Source organism: Anolis carolinensis, unplaced genomic scaffold (genome assembly GCF_035594765.1).
Source record: "Anolis carolinensis isolate JA03-04 unplaced genomic scaffold, rAnoCar3.1.pri scaffold_10, whole genome shotgun sequence".
Classification (NCBI taxonomy): domain Eukaryota; kingdom Metazoa; phylum Chordata; class Lepidosauria; order Squamata; family Dactyloidae; genus Anolis; species Anolis carolinensis.
This window is the reverse complement of record NW_026943821.1, coordinates 2,199,271-2,215,737: the sequence shown is the minus strand read 5'-3', so window position 1 is coordinate 2,215,737 and position 16,467 is coordinate 2,199,271. Positions and strand designations below refer to the sequence as shown.

The 16,467-nt window shown below is 32.7% G+C and overlaps 1 protein-coding gene across 4 annotated transcripts in view; it reads left to right on the top strand.

Moving 5' to 3' along the window:
* cipc (CLOCK interacting pacemaker) overlaps positions 1-16,467 on the top strand; it is a 53,243-nt gene that overhangs the window by 15,407 nt on the left and 21,369 nt on the right. Inside the window, exons 1-2 of one of the 4 annotated variants that reach the window (XM_062962637.1) lie at positions 4,675-4,732; positions 15,336-15,438. The exons of 1 other annotated variant lie outside the window; for it this stretch is intronic. The gene's annotated coding sequence lies outside the window, so the exon portion shown is untranslated. Of the gene's footprint in view, positions 1-4,489; positions 4,733-15,335; positions 15,439-16,467 lie in introns of those variants that run through there. 2 more of the 4 variants (XM_062962635.1, XM_062962638.1) reach the window with 2 other exon arrangements.

Here is a 16,467-nt window from a genome sequence, read left to right as displayed (position 1 = left end):
ATTACTATGTAGCATTATTGCATATTGAACTACAGTAGAGTCTCACTTATCCAAGGTTCTGGATTATCCAACGCAATTTGCCTTTTAGTAGTCAATGTTTTTGTATTCAATGTTTTCAATACATTGTGATGTTTTGGTGCTAAATTTGTAAATACAGTAATTACTACGTAGCATTATTGCATATTGAACTACAGTAGAGTCTCGCTTATCCAAGGTTCTGGATTATCCAATGCAGTTTGCCTTTTAGTAGTCAATGTTTTTGTAGTCAATGTTTTCAATACATTGTGATGTTTTGGTGCTAAATGTGTAAATTCAGTAATTACTACGTAGCATTACTGCGTATTGAACTACAGTAGAGTCTCGCTTATCCAAGGTTCTGGATTATCCAATGCAGTTTGCCTTTTAGTAGTCAATGTTTTTGTAGTCAATGTTTTCAATACATTGTGATGTTTTGGTGCTAAATTTGTAAATTCAGTAATTACTACGTAGCATTACTGCATATTGAACTACAGTAGAGTCTCACTTATCCAAGGTTCTGGATTATCCAATGCAGTTTGCCTTTTAGTAGTCAATGTTTTTGTATTCAATGTTTTCAATACATTGTGATGTTTTGGTGCTAAATGTGTAAATACAGTAATTACTATGTAGCATTATTGCATATTGAACTACAGTAGAGTCTCGCTTATCTAAGGTTCTGGATTATCCAACGCAATTTGCCTTTTAGTAGTCAATGTTTTTGTAGTCAATGTTTTCAATACATTGTAATGTTTTGGTGCTAAATTTGTAAATAGCATTACTGTGTATTGAACTACAGTAGAGTCTCACTTATCCAAGCCTCGCTTATCCAGCGTTCTGGATTATCCAGCACTGTTTGCCTTTTAGTAGTCAATGTTTTTGTAGTCAATGTTTTCAATACATTGTAATGTTTTGGTGCTAAATTTGTAAATTTGTAAATAGCATTACTGTGTATTGAACTACAGTAGAGTCTTACTTATCCAAGCCTCGCTTATCCAAAGTTTTGGATTATCCAACGCAGTTTGCCTTTTTTAGTAGTCAATGTTTTTGTAGTCAATGTTTTCAATACATTGTAATGTTTTGGTGCTAAATTTGTAAATAGCATTACTGTGTATTGAACTACAGTAGAGTCTCACTTATCCAAGCCTCGCTTATCCAGCGTTCTGGATTATCCAGCACTGTTTGCCTTTTAGTAGTCAATGTTTTTGTAGTCAATGTTTTCAATACATTGTAATGTTTTGGTGCTAAATTTGTAAATTTGTAAATAGCATTACTGTGTATTGAACTACAGTAGAGTCTTACTTATCCAAGCCTCGCTTATCCAAAGTTTTGGATTATCCAACGCAGTTTGCCTTTTTTAGTAGTCAATGTTTTTGTAGTCAATGTTTTCAATACATTGTAATGTTTTGGTGCTAAATTTGTAAATAGCATTACTGTGTATTGAACTACAGTAGAGTCTCACTTATCCAAGCCTCGCTTATCCAAGGTTCTGGATTATCCAATGCAGTTTGCATCTTAGTAGTCAATATTTGTGTAGTCAATGTTTTCAATACATTGTAATGTTTTGGTGCTAAATTTGTAAATAGCATTACTGTGTATTGAACTACAGTAGAGTCTCACTTATCCAAGCCTCGCTTATCCAGCGTTCTGGATTATCCAGCGCTGTTTGCCTTTTAGTAGTCAATGTTTTTGTAGTCAATGTTTTCAATACATTGTAATGTTTTGGTGCTAAATTTGTAAATTTGTAAATAGCATTACTGTGTATTGAACTACAGTAGAGTCTCACTTATCCAAGCCTCGCTTATCCAAGGTTCTGGATTATCCAATGCAGTTTCCATCTTAGTAGTCAATATTTGTGTAGTCAATGTTTTCAATACATTGTGATGTTTTGGTACTAAATTCGTAAATACAGTAATTACTGCATAGCATTACTGCGTATTGAACTACAGTAGAGTCTCACTTATCCAAGTTAAACGGGCCGGCAGAACGTTGGATAAGCGAATATGTTGGATAATAAGTAGAGATTAAGGAAAAGCTTATTAAACATCAAATTAGGTTATGATTTTACAAATTAAGCACCAAAACATCATGTTATACAACAAATTTCACAGAAAAAGTAGTTCAATACGCAGTCATGCTATGCAGTAATTACTGTATTTACAAATTTATCACCAAAATGTCACGATATATTGAAAACATTGACTACAAAAATGCGTTGGATAATCCAGAACGTTGGATAAGTGAGACTCTACTGTATATATTTTAATAATTTTTTCCTTCCTGGAATAATAATATTAATACAGTAGAGTCTCACTTATCCAAAACTCGCTTATCCAACATTCTGGATTATCCAACGCATTTTTGTAGTCAGTGTTTTCAATACATCATGATATTTTAGTTCTAAATTCGTAAATATAGCAATTGCAACATTACTGCATATTGAACTACTTTTCTGCCAAATTTGTTGTATACCATGTTTTGGTGCTTAATTTGTAAAATCATAACCTGATTTGATGTTTAATAGGCTTCTCCTTATTATCCAACATATGCGCTTATCCAGTATTCTGTCGGCCTGTTTATGTTGGATAAGTGAGACTCTACTGTACATTTATTATTATTATTATTATTATTATTTGACATCTTCTTTAGATCATTTACTTTGCAATTGTTTTGTACATTACCTAGTATATGTTTTTATTATTATTTTCCTTCCCAGAATAATAATATTATCTTTTATTATTATTTTTCTTTATATTAGAGTAATTTTTTATATATTTTTTACATTTATGATTATTTTACATTTTATTCTGATTTTTAAAAAATATATTTTTCCTTCCTGGAAATAAATTAAGAATTAAAATAATAATACAAGATTATAGAATTAAAACCAAATGTTTTTCCTCATCATATTGTCTTTTATTATTCTTTTGCTTTATATTAGAGTAATTGTTTTATATTTTTTATATTTATTATTATTTTACATTTTATTTAGATTTTTAAAAAATATATTTTTCCTTCCTGGAAATAAATTAAGAATTAAAATAATAATACAAGATTATAGAATTAAAACCAAATGTTTTTCCTCACCATATTATCTTTTATTATTCTTTTGCTTTATATTAGAGTAGTATATATATATATATATATATAACATTTATTATTATTTTACATTTTATTTAGGTTTTAAAAAAATTCCATCCTGGAAATAAATTAATAATCAAAATAATAATACGAGATTATAGAATCAAATCAAAACCAAATGTTTTTCCTCACCATATTATCTTTTATTATTCTTTTGCTTTATATTGGAGTAGTTTTTATATATATATATTTTACATTTATTATTATTTTACATTTTATTTAGGTTTAAAAAAAATCCATCCTGGAAATAAATTAATAATCAAAATAATAATACAAGATTATAGAATCAAATCAAAACCAAATGTTTTTCCTCACCATATTCCTCACCATGTAAAATATTATCTTTTATTATTCTTTTGCTTTATATTGGAGTAGTTTTTATATACAGTAGAGTCTCACTTATCCAACATAAACGGGCCGGCAGAACGTTGGATAAGCGAATATGTTGGATAATAAGGAGAGATTAAGGAGAAGCCTATTAAACATCAAATTAGGTTATGATTTTACAAATTAACCACCAAAACATCATGTTATGCAACAAATCTTGCCAAAAAAGTAGTTCAATATGCAGTAATGCTACATAGTAATTACTGTATTTATGAATTTCGCACCAAAATATCATGATATATTGAAAACATTGACTACAAAAATGCGTTGGATAATCCAGAACGTTGGATAAGCGAGTGTTGGATAAGTGAGACTCTACTGTATATATATTTTACATTTATTATTATTTTACATTTTATTTAGGTTTAAAAAAAATCCATCCTGGAAATAAATTAATAATCAAAATAATAATACAAGATTATAGAATCAAATGAAAACCAAATGTTTTTCCTCACCATATTATCTTTTATTATTCTTTTGCTTTATATTGGAGTAGTTTTTATATATATATATTTTACATTTATTATTATTTTACATTTTATTTAGGTTAAAAAAAAATCCATCCTGGAAATAAATTAATAATCAAAATAATAATACAAGATTATAGAATCAAATGAAAACCAAATGTTTTTCCTCACCATATTATCTTTTATTATTCTTTTGCTTTATATTGGAGTAGTTTTTATATATATATATTTTACATTTATTATTATTTTACATTTTATTTAGGTTTTAAAAAAAATCCATCCTGGAAATAAATTAATAATCAAAATAATAATACGAGATTATAGAATCAAATCAAAACCAAATGTTTTTTCTCACCATTTTTCCCATTAGTTCCCCATTTCACATTTATGTAACAGAAAAGCATTAATAAAAATTATTTTTAAAAAAATGTTTTAAAAAGCAATGATTGAGAGCTCTTCTCCTTTTCCCTTGTGCTTGTTCCACGTGAGGCCACGCCCTTCTCGAGGCCCCGCCCCCTCGCCGCCGCCGGCCCCGCCCACGCACATGGCCGGCGTTGTAGCCACGCCCCCTCACGCGGCGAGGGAGCCGCTCGCCCCGCCCCGGCGCCCGGATTCCGGATTCCTATTGGCTGCGGCGGGCGTCGCACTCTTTCTTGGGCAGAGGGGGCGGGGCTTGCACTTGCTGCTGCTTTTCTTTGTGTCCGGCAGAAGCCAAGGACTCAGTAAGTCAATCAGGGGGGATTTTCCTCTATCTTGGGGGGCTTATGCATTAACATAATGGGATTTGAGGTCTCTCCGCCCACCCACCTCCCCAGGCTTTGTTGTGGTTCCTCATTGAGGACTAGAAGCATCGCCTGGGTTTTTAAAACTTAACACAATGCATAAACGAAGGGAAAAATACATATTTTCTAGATTTGCAAATCAAGGGATGACATCCTCACCTTCCATTATTAGCACTGCTCTTGATTCTGTTTGTAATAATTTTATTTTAATGTTTTTAACATTTATATATATTTGTGTGTGTGTGTGTGTGTATATATATTACAGTTAATTTATATATATATTAATATTTTTAATATTGAAATGTTTTATATTTTAAAATTTTATATATTTGTGTATATACAATAGAGTCTCACTTATCCAACACTCGCTTATCCAACGTTCTGGATTATCCAACGCATTTTTATAGTCAATGTTTTCAATATATCGTGATATTTTGGTGCTAAATTCATAAATACAGTAATTACTACATAGCATTACTGCGCATTGAACTACTTTTTCTGCCAAATTTGATGTCTAACATGATGTTTTGGTGCTTCATTTGTAAAATCATAACCTAATTTGATGTTTAATAGGCTTTTCCTTAATGCCTCCTTATTATCCAACATATTCGCTTATCCAACATTCTGCCGGCCCGTTTATGTTGGATAAGTGAGACTCTACTGTATATATATATATATTACAGTTAATATATAATATTTATGATTTATATTTTTTAAATTTATATATTTGTATAAATATTTATATATTACAGTTCATAATAATAATAATTGATTTGTTTGACCAGTCATATGACCATTTCAAAATATATTACAGAAAATGTTATGTATTTTATACTTATATTTTTATATTTTAATATTTATGTATATTATATTTTATATTTTCATATATTTTATATTTTGTAGGTTTCTGTCAAATTTGTTGTATAACATGACATTCTGCTGGCCCGTTTATGTTGGATAAGTGAGACTCTACTGTATATATATATATATTACAGTTAATTTATATATATAATATTTATATATTAATATTTTTAATATTTATATATTTTATATTTTTAATATTTATATTATATATATATATATATAACAGTTAATTTATATACATAATATTTATATATTAATATTTTTAATATTTATATTTTTAAAAAATTATATATTTATATATTACAGTTAATTTTATATATTTATATTTACACACATATATATACAGTAAAGTCTTGTTTATCCAACATAAATGGGCTGGCAGAATGTTGGATAAGCGAATATGTTGGATAATAAGGAGGCATTAAGGAAAAGCCTATTAAACATCAAATTAGGTTATGATTTTACAAATGAAGCACCAAAACATCATGTTATACAACAAATTTGACAGAAAAAGTAGTTCAATACGCAGTAATGTTATGTTGTAATTACGGTATTTACTAATTTAGCACCAAAATATCATGATGTATTGAAAACATTGACTACAAAAATGTGTTGGATAATCCAGAACGTTGGATAAGTGAGACTCTACTGTATATATAATTACAGTATATATATGTATGAGCAAAATCTGGTATTATATGAGTATATAAAATAACATGTGATGTATAAAACATATATAAGATTTAATAATACATATACATGCAAATGGGGTATTATTCTTTTTTGTGTGACAGGAGTGACTTGAGAAACTGCAAGTCGCTTCTGTTGTGAGAGAATTGGCTGTCTTCAAGGATGTTACCCTAATATATAATATTTTATATTATATTTAATATAAAATATTTTATATTTTATATATTATACTAGCTGTGCCCGGCCACGCGTTGCTGTGGCTTATGGGAATGCTATGTTGGCCAGGTGGAATAGCAGTGAATAGCCTTACAGCATCTAAGCCTGGCTGTTTTCTTCTTAAGGGAATCCTTGTTTGGTGAGCTGAATACAATGGAATGAGCTTGGAAGGCTAGCGGAATGCTTTTTTGGGCTGCTAGAATTGCAATGAATAGCTTCGCTGCTTCAAAGCCTGGCCGCCTTCTACCAAGGTTAATCCTTTGTTGGTCTGGTTGAATTGAACTGAATAGACTTGCAGCTTCAATGCCTGGCTGCCCTATACCTAGGGGAATCCTTATTTGGCCAGCTTGAATTGCACTGAATAGTCTTGCAGTTTAAAAGCCTGGCTGCCTCCTCCCTGGAGGAATCCTTTGTTGGGAGGTGTTAGCTGGCCCTGATTGTTTCCTGTTTTCCCTGTTTTCAGAGTGTTGCTCTTTATTTACTGTCCTGGTTTTAGAGATTATATTGTTCTGTATTATTATACAACCCGGGGGGTATATATGGTAATAACAATGCAGTAGAGTCTCACTTATCCAACACTCGCTTATCCAACGTTCTGGATTATCCAACGCATTTTTTCTAGTCAATGTTTTCAATACATCGTGATATTTTGGTGCTAAATTGGTAAATACAGTAATTACAAAATAACATTACAGTAGAGTCTCGCTTATCCAACGTTCTGGATTATCCAACGCATATTTGTAGTCAATGTTTTCAATATAACGTGATATTTTGGTGCTAAATTCATAAATACAGTAATTACAAAATAACATTACTTCGTATTGAACTACTTTTTCTGTCAAATGTGTTGTTAAACATGATGTTTTGGTGCTTAATTTGTAAAATAATAACCCAATTGGTGTTTAATAGGCTTTTTCTTAATCTTTCCTTATTATGGAACGTATTCGCTTATCCAACGTTCTGCCGGCCCGTTTATGTTGGATAAGTGAGACTCTACTGTACTTCGTATTGAACTTCTTTTTCTGTCAAATGTGTTGTTAAACATGATGTTTTGGTGCTTAATTTGTAAAATAATAACCTAATTTGATTTGTAATAGGCTTTTCCTTAATCCCTCCTTATTATCCAACATATTTGCTTATCCAACATTCTGCTGGCCTGTTTATGTTGGATAAGTGAGACTACTGTATATCGTTTTCTGTGTCATACTATGTCTTTGTGTCAATAATAATAATAATAATAATTGCCTAGAGTAGAGAACCTATTTTGCAACCAGAGTTAGTGATTCTATTTGTATTATGGTCACAATGCACAGTTAAATGCATGCTTAATATTAAACCTGCGCATAGGATATTATAGACACATGCACTTGACTGTGGCTTAAGGGAAATGAAGTCGGGCGATCATGGAGGTCTAAGTCACTCTTTTACTGATTATTTCATTGATGGTCCTCAGTTACCGTATATACTCGAGTATAAGCCGACCCGAATATAAGCCGAGGACCTAATTTTACCACAAAAAACTGGGAAAACATTAACTCCAGTATAAGCCGAGGGCGGTAAATTTCAGAAATAAAAATAGATACCAATAAAATTACATCAATTGAGGCATCAGTAGGTTAAATGTTTTTTAATATGTAAATAAAGCTGAAATTTAAGATAAGATTGTCCAACTCTGATTAAATCATTATTCTCATCTTCTTCAATGTCAATGTGCTTATGTATCCTTTTAATAATAATAGAGTAAAAGAATACATGTAATAATAATAATAATAATAATAATAATAATAAATACAGGAACATGATACAAGTAATACTAAATAGAGTAAAATAATAAATGCAAAATAATAATAAGATCAGAGTGAAATAATAAATGTATTAATAATAATAAAAGAGAAAATGTAATAAATACACTGGCAAGGGAGTAAAAAAGACCGATTGGTCAGCATTTGAAGAACATATGAAGATGACGGACAATCCTTAAGAGAAAAAATCAAATCAAAAATTTTATAAACAAAAGGGAGAGAACTGAAAATAAACAGACTTGAAGAACAATGGACAGAAATAAGAGATGAACGGAAGCTCAATACCTTTTTTCCTTCTCTCTCCTTTTTCTTTTTCCCTTTTTTCCTCTTTTTCAAACTTTTCTATAAATAATGTTCCCACTCTTTCGTTGTACAAATATTTAGAAAAAAAATTAAAAAGTATTTTTAAAAGAAAATGTAATAAATAAATGTAATAGTAGCAACAATAATATAGAAAAAATAATAAATGTAATAATACTAATAATAATAGAGAAAAATAATAAATACCATATATTCTCGAGTATAAGCTGACCCAAATATAAGCCAACCAGGACCATCAGCGAAGTATAAGCCGAGGGGGCTTTTTCAGTCTTAAAAAAAGGCTTGAAAAACTAGGCTTATACTCGAGTATATACAGTAATTTGGCTGAAATCCATGCACCGCATCTCTCCGAATAGGAGCCTTCCTGAGATCCTTCATCAGATCTGCACTGCTGAGTTCACACAGTTTGGCACCACTTTAGTGATGGGATCCTGGCAGATGTAGTTTTGCAAGGTCTTTTGCAGGGCTCTGTTGCCATTAAAGTGGGGCCCAAAGTGCATTAATTCTGCAGTGCAGATGCAACCCCCGCTCGGTCTTGTTTTTTGAGCCATAGGAAAACCAGTTGCATCAGAATATGTGCAACTGGGACATAATAACAAGAAAGTTTGTTAAACCGGACAAGCCGCTTTTGCTCCAGACGGGGATGGAAAGCGGCCGCAGGTCTCATCGCCACCCACAAATAGTCAGGATTTAATTTTTTTTAATGCATATTCATGTACGCAGATGACACCCAACTCACTCCTTCCCACCGGTCACTAAGAGATTACTGCATGAGGTTGTGTTTGAAGTTGGCCCGGAAGCTTCAGGTAGTCCAACGGGCAGCAGCCAGACTTACGAGGGTTGAATGAAAAGTAATGCCTCCACCTTCGTTACTTGGGTTTGGATGGGAATATTTTAATAAGTCAAATGCAGAAATAATCCTTAGAATGTGTTCTCTAGCGACCACTATTCAATTTTCCAAATAATCACCAGACAATTGGATACATTTCTGCCAACGATGAACAAGTTTTCTGAAGCCGTCACGGAAGAAGTCGACACTCTGTTTCACATGCTTTAAAATTTTGTATATTGTTTTGTGTGTATTATCACTTAACGTTAATCTTATGTTTCTTAACTGTTTTTATGTTTTGCTGTTATTGTTGGTTTTTGTCGGCATTGAATTTTGCCAGATTTGTAGGCCGCTTTGAGTCCCTTCGGGTAAGAAAGGCGGGATAGTAATGAAGCAAATAAACCAAATAAATATTAATATTTCTATTATTTTCATTATCATTATTTCTATTATTATTTTTGTTATATTTCTATTATTTCTATTATCATTATTTCTATTATTATTTTTGTTATATTTCTATTATTATTTCTATTATCATTATCATTATTTAAATGATTATTTCTATTATTATTTCTATTTCTATTATTATTACAATTTCTATTATTAGTGTTTCTGTTCTTATTTCTATTATTATCATTATTTCTATTATTATTTTTGTTACATTTCTATTATTTCTATTATCATTATTTCTATTTCTATTATTATTTCTATTATTATTACAATTTCTATTATTAGTGTTTCTGTTCTTATTTCTATTATCATTATCATTATCATTATTTCTGTTATTATTTTTGTTATATTTCCATTATCATTTCTATTATCATTATCATTATTTCTATTATTATTTCTATTATTACAATTTCTATTGTTAGTGTTTCTATTATTATTACTATTTCTATTATTGTTTCTATTATTATTTCTATTGTTATTGTTATTTATATTATTATTATTATTATTATTATTATTATTATTATTTCTTTTATTATTCTTCAGAATTCTCCATTGGAAGTCTGAGGACCATTTTGCCCAGTTCTTCTTCCTAAACTTGGAATATATTCAGTCTGGGAATGGTTGACTCCATTGTGTTAACACTGGACCAGAGGCCCTATTATTCTTCATTGTCAATACATTTAATTATTTAAAATCTGGCTTAAATTACTGCTGCTCGTAATAGGATAACTCATGTGTTTTACATTTCAGTGTTATTTTCTTCTGTTGTGGGTTTTGTCCCAGTCTACGCTGCAAACTAGTTTCCCAAAAATGGAAGTATTGCATAAAACATTAAGTAATATTTCAACATTGCACTGTGGTTTGAGCATTGAGACTATGGCTCCATCTATACTGAGTTTGAAATGAAGCATGGACTCATATAATGCGGTTATACTTTTTTTATATGGTAGTATATGGGGCATTTGAATCCCTGCTTGGAAACCCATTGATCAATTCAGAAATGACCTCAAGGCATATAACAACAATAACAAGGTTTTTGATCATGGAGTTTTTGAAGCTGGATGGCCATCTGTTGGGAGGGTTTTGTTTGTGTCTCCCTTTATGGGGGAAATGGGGCTGGACTGGATGGCCTTTGGGGATCCCTTTCAAGCTCTAGGATACTATGATTCTATCATATCTTCCAATATTAAAATTATAATGTGTAATACAATATTATACTAATAGTAATACAATGTAATATTAATTATATATTATATATATTACATGTAATATTATTAGTAATATTACAGTATAGTGGTTTAGCACAATATACTGTATATACTCAAGTATAAGCCGACCCAAATACAAGTCGAGGCACCTAATTTTACCACAAATAAACTGGGAAAACATTGACTCCAGTATAAGCCGAGGGTGGTAAATTTCAGAAATAAAAATACAGTAGAGTCTCACTTATCCAAGCCTCGCTTATCCAAGCTTCTGGATTATCCAACGCACTTTTGTAGTCAATGTTTTCAATATATCGTGATATTTTGGTGCTAAATTCGTAAATACAGTAATTACAGCATAACATTACTGCGTATTGAACTACGTTTTCTGTCAAATGTGTTGTATAACATGATGTTTTGGTGCTTCATTTGTAAAATCATAACCAAATTTGATGTTTAATAGGCTTTTCCTTAATCCCTCCTTATTATCCAAGATATTCGCTTATCCAAGGTTCTGCTGGCCCGTTTAGCTTGGATAAGTGAGACTCTACTGTACTTGAGTATATACAATAGTAATTTAATGCTAATATTGTGCTATGCTAATAATATATTGTATGTACATATTTATTTCCAGCTCTTGGAGGTCCCTTCCACTTCTAGGGTCTTACGATATATGTCATCTGCCTTTCTATCTAATCTGTGGCTGAATGGCCATCTGTTTGGAGGGATTGTATGATGTCTTCCTGAACGGCATAACGGGGTTGGACTGGATGGCCTTTGGGGATCCCTTCCAGCTCTAGGATACTAGGATTCTATCATATCTTCCAATATTGATAATAATAATATAATGTAATATCCAATATTATACTAATAATAATACAATATAATAATATTAATTACATATTATATATTGCATGTAATATTACTAATATCACCATATAGTAATTTAATGCTAATATTGTGCTATGCTAATAATATATTGTATGTACATATTTATTTCCAGCCCTTGGAGGTCCCTTCCACTTCTAGGGTCTTAAGTTATATATATCATCTGCCTTTCTATCTAATCTGCGGCTGCATGACCATCTGTTGGGAGGGATCGGATGGTGTCTTCCTGCCCAGCAGAATGGGGTTGGACTGGATGGCCTTTGGGGTCTCCCCCAGTTCTAGGATTAGTAATTTTGGGTTTCTGATTTTGGTGATGGATAGACCCACCACCATACCTTCTAGCTAAAGGTTTTGTGGGATCCCTGTGACCCCATCAAGGGCGCATGGGCTTCCATAGGCTTAACCAGAGGTCATGCGCTCCGGCGCAAATCCCCTTCTGTGGCTGGGAATAGCCTGGCATTCGAGCGCACCGTTGTTCCCTACGTGAGACTTCCCTTTTGGCCTCTGTCATTGAATGCCGGCCAGGAAAGGCGGTGCCATGCGCACCATGCTCACGGATATGCAACATCAACCTCCGCTGCCATGCGCTTCCCAATCCGGTTCTTCTTCCAAATCTAGTTTCCCCAGAGGCGCATCCACACTGCAAAATGAGTGCAGTTTGGCCTCAATTGAACCGCCCTTGGCTCAAGGCTATGGGAGTTGTAGGTTTATGTGTGTGCCTCCCTCATCAAACTACAGCTCCTGCGATTCACCTGTATTGTAAATAATATGCTTCACATTCTCAATGTGCTTTAAACATGCTGCTACAGAATCTTGGGAGTTGTAGTTTTGCTAAGGGAGCATGTACACTGCTGAATTACATGCAGTTTCTGTTGCGGAAGGCATCTTGAGAGTTGTAGTTTTACTAAGCACACATCTACTCTGCCGAATTCTGTGCTGTTTGTGCTACGGAAGGAATCCTGAGAATTGTGGTTTTCCTAAGCACACATCTACACTGATGAATAATGTGCAGTTTGTGTTGCAGAAGGAATTCTGACAGTTGTAGTTTACTAAGTGCACACCTTGCACTGCTAAATTATATGTAGTTTGCATTATGGAAGGAATCCTGGGAGTTGTTGGTTTTACTAAGTACACATCTACAATGCTGAATTATATGCAGTTTGTGTTGCTGAAGGAGTTGCAGTTTACTAAGTGCACGTCTACACTGCGAATTATATACAGTTTGTGTTATGGAAGGAATCTTGAGAGTTGTAGTTTACTAAGTGCACGTCTACACTGCGAATTATATACAGTTTGTGTTATGGAAGGAATCCTGAGAGTTGTAGTTTACTAAGTGCACGTCTACACTGCGAATTATATACAGTTTGTGTTATGGAAGGAATCCTGGGAGTTGTAGTTTACTAAGCGCACGTCTACACTGCGAATTATATACAGTTTGTGTTATGGAAGGAATCCTGGGAGTTTTAGTTTTACTAAGCATACGCCTGCACTGCTTAATTATATGCTGTTTGTGCTAAAGAAGGAATCCTGGGAGTTGTAGTTTACTAAGCGCACGTCTACATTGCCGAATTATATGCAGATTGTATTATGGAAGGAATACTGGGAGTTGTAGTTGTTTACTAGGGTCACATCTATGTGGTCAAATTATATGCAGTTTATGTTACGGAAGGAAACCTGGGAGTTATAGTTTTACCAAAGGTTCATCTGCACTGTCATAATATTTGCAGCTTGGCCCCACTTTGATTGCTCAGAGCGATGGGATCCTGGGAGTTGTAGTTTTATGAGACATTAGCCCTCCTTATCAAAGCAATCAAAGTGTTTTGATGTTTTTAAAACATGTTTTTAAGATGTTTTAAAGATGTTTTTAAGGTGTTTTAAAGATGTTTTTAAATTGTTAGATTTTAGCCTGTTCTTGTAAGTTGCCCCGAGCCCTAGGGGAGTGGCGGCATATAAGTCTGAAATATAATAATAATAATAATAATAATAATAATAATAATAATAATAATATATTATTATTATTATTATTATTATTATTATTATTATTATTATTATTATTATTATGATTATTATTATTATTATTATTATTATTATTATAGGGTCTCAGTCCTAGACACTTGGCAAGTGTTCGACTTGTGATTTTGTGATACGGAATCCAGCATATCTATCTTGTTTGCTGTGCCATAATAAAATATTATTATTATTATATTATTATTATTATTATAGTGTCTCAGTCCTAGACACTTGGCAAGTGTTTTACTTGTGATACGAAATGTAGCATATCTATCTTGTTTGCTGTGCCATAATAAAATAATAATTATAATAATTATTATATTATTATTATATTATTATTATTATAGTGTCTCAGTCCTAGACACTTGGCAAGTGTTCGACTTGTGATTTTATGATATGAAGTCCAGCATATCTATCTTATTTGCTGTGCCATAATAAAATAATAATAATAATAATAATAATAATAATATAATTATATTATTATTATAATAGTGTCTCAGTCCTAGACACTTGGCCAGTCTTTGACTTGTGATTTTGTGATACAAAATCCAGCATATCTTATTTGCTGTGCCATAATAAAATATTATTATTATTATTATTATTATTATTATTATTATTATTATTATTATAGTGTCTCAGTCCTAGACACTTGGCAAGTGTTCGACTTGTGATTTTGTGATACGAAATCCAGCATATCTATCTTGTTTGCTGTGTAATAATAATAATAATAATAATAATAATAATAATAAAGACCTTGGCAAACTACGACTCCTAGGATCCCATAGCAGTGAACCATGTAATTTGCTAGTGTGGATGCAACCTTAGAGAAACTATAAGTCCCAGGATTCTGTAGCAAAGTGGAGCCGAAGGTATATGAGTCTTACAGTGTACATGCGAACGTAGTGTTTGGCTCATGTGTCTGGGTGCATGATCCCGATATAGCCCTTTGCCGCCTCATTGTTCTGAAGCCAGGGAGGTGTGTTCATGCGCAGGCGCATGGGCGGTCTTGAGCCGTGGATAAAGATGAATGGGTCCCCCCTTGTGTCTGTGCGTGGATGGCGCTCCACGTGACTTTGATGCTCCTTAACACCCTCCATATTTAGATGCGGCTGCCTTTGTGAGTGAACGGCCCATGTGCCGGCGCACGCATTGCATTGAGAAGTGGGTGTGCACCATCTCTGGCTCTCTGGCTCTCCTCCTCCTCCCTTTTCCCCACATGCAAACATTCCTGCTTGCCCTTCCCAAACCTCTTATGCTTCCCTTTGCAGTGGGAGGGTCGTTTCTTCTTCCCCGCTGAGCGCATGGAGGCGCATTGGTGAGCCAGAAGGGTTTTCAGAAGGAAACAGAGTTCCTTTCCTTCCCAAAAAGAAGGTATGTGTGGTCGTTGAGATCTCTTTAGTGATTTCTTGCCATTGCATTTAAGTGGCACATGAATCCGGTGCGCATACCTTATACTGTGTTAGTGGCTTTTCATTATTTTTGAGCTGCTTTTAATATTTTTATGTTGTGGCTTTTTAAAATGGCTTTGTTTTGAATTGATGTCGCAACGCTGTCCGCTTTGTGTCTCGATCAAGATGCCAAAGTGGGCTCTGCATAAACAGGATAAAATTTGATTATTTTAACAGATTTTTAAACGAGTTTATGTCTCGACCAAGAGATAAAACTGGGCTATAAGTACAGTAGAGTCTCACTTATCCAACATAAATTTTATCAATTTTATCTTGTAAATCGCCTAGAGCATCTTGGTTGGAGGGCGATTAATAAGTAATTAAATGATGATGATGATGATGATAAACGGGCCGGCAGAATGTTGGATAAGTGAATATGTTGGATAATAAGGAGATATTAAGGAGAAGCCTATTAAACACCAAATTAGGTTATGATTTTACAAATTAAGCACCAAAACATCATGTTTAACAACAAATTTGACAGAAAAAGTAGTTCAATATGAAGTAATGTTATGTTGTAATTACTGTATTTACGAATTTAGCACCAAAATATCATGATGTATTGAAAACATTGACTACAAAAATGCGTTGGATAATCGCGAATGTTGGATAAGTGAGACTATTGTAAATGTCATGATATTGATGTGATTATTTTAACAGTTTTTGGTTGAATCCTTGTTGACTTGTTTGATTTTATTTTCATTCTTGCATGTCGTGGGCTTAAAACTGCACTTTTCTTTTAGCGTTATGAGTCAAGAGATAAAAGCAAGATCTTAATCATATCAATAATGATAATACAGCAGAGTCTCACTTATCCAACATAAACGAGCCGGCAGAACGTTGGATAAGCGAATATGTTGGATAATAAGGAGGCATTAAGGAAACGCCTATTAAACACCAAATTAGGTTATGATTTTACAAATGTAGCACCAAAACATCATGTTTTGCAACA